The sequence below is a fragment of the Capsicum annuum genome, unplaced genomic scaffold (assembly GCF_002878395.1).
Source record: "Capsicum annuum cultivar UCD-10X-F1 unplaced genomic scaffold, UCD10Xv1.1 ctg1130, whole genome shotgun sequence".
NCBI classification, from domain to species: Eukaryota; Viridiplantae; Streptophyta; class Magnoliopsida; order Solanales; family Solanaceae; genus Capsicum; species Capsicum annuum.
Genome location: NW_025816355.1, coordinates 1 through 1,509, shown reverse-complemented (window position 1 = coordinate 1,509; position 1,509 = coordinate 1). Strand labels below are relative to the sequence as shown.

Below are 1,509 nucleotides of genomic sequence, written 5' to 3'. Positions count from 1 at the left end.
GTCCATCCAGTGGAGCAGGTACATCAGGGGAAAGTACATTTCCTTATATACCAAACCAAAGTACTACTGACTCAGAAATTACCGAGGACGGTTTTCGCTGGAGAAAATATGGCCATAAGGTTGTGAAGGGAAGTTCATATCCCAGGTAAAATTATTTTCTCATCCTCAAGGACAAAGTTACGAAGACAAAATCCAAGGAAATACCATACTTTGCGGAAGGAAACAATAATAACTCACAAAGCCATGCATATGATGAAGTTTATGCATTTGTAGCTTTTCGAATGACAAACAGCGGTCTCACACTAGAGTTAATAGGTTGTTCGAAAATAGAGTTAATAGGTTGTTCGAAAATCAACACATAGTATGATCTTGATGGACGCCCTGATACTCATACTGTCTGTAGAGAATAATTTAAATAGATATTTTGATAATTTACTAGAATGCCTCTCGACCCTCGTATATGTTATGTGGATAATGCTGCTTCGCTTCCATTAATCCTGCTCATTTTAAGGTATAACTGTTAAACAGTTGCCTTGTTTACAATACACTAATAGTTACAAGAAATTTGGTTTTCCGCTGTGCATAGGTTTGCCATCAGAAATTTTATGATATGAATTTTGGTTAGTCTGGATCGTGACCCTAACATCTCATCCCACACTCGCGCCCTAAAAAGAAAAACTGATAACCCCTTAAAGAGAGCTAGGAAAGAAAACCAATATAGAAACTACAGATTATATTGAGTTAGATCATTTACTTTAAATGTGTGTACATATTAGAGTGTATTTACCATCATTTGAGTGAATGCATATAATTTACACATCCATATGTTAAAAGTAATCTATGTAATAGCAATACATGTGTCTAATTCAAGTTTAACTCATTAGATTCGATGATATATTAACTCATAATATCATGAATGATCAAGAAGAAAAAGTTATCACACAGTCGCTTGAAAAAAATGCTTTGGCCTATTTCCCTCTTCACATATTTTCCTATATCATGTCTTGATTGCTGCTATATACAGGAGCTATTACAGATGCACAAGTCCTAAATGCAGTGTGCGGAAGTTTGTTGAAAGAACCACGGATGATCCCAGAGCCTTTATTACTACATACGAGGGAAAACACAACCATGGTGTTCCAAACAGAAGACCAAATTCAGAGGCATCCAAAACAAGCTCAAAATCTTCAGCTATGAAAGAGAAATTATAGTCGATGCAATCAGAATAACCTCATGCTAGCAAAAATAAGCTATATACTAATATTATACAATCAAGAAGATGGTTTAGCAAATCGGAAATTGATGAAGTTAATCTTATTGCAGTATTCATTATATTTCCTTTGCTAAACCATCTGAGATCGCAAATGCTCGGGAGTTCCTCTATGCTAGAAGAGGCTACTATTGAGATCTTTTTAAGCATCAATAGTGTAAACAATTGGCCTCTAATTAGTTGATAATTATCTATGAGTCACTTGAATTATTGGCTATATGTTCAAGACATCATTATTG

At 34.9% G+C, this 1,509-nt stretch overlaps 1 long non-coding RNA gene across 1 annotated transcript; it reads left to right on the top strand.

Annotated features, from left to right (window-relative positions):
• Positions 1-1,500, top strand: LOC124890068. The gene is made up of 2 exons (XR_007048924.1): positions 1-145; positions 1,025-1,500. It is a non-coding gene; the product is annotated as an uncharacterized LOC124890068 (long non-coding RNA).
• Positions 1,501-1,509: the final 9 nt, after the last annotated feature.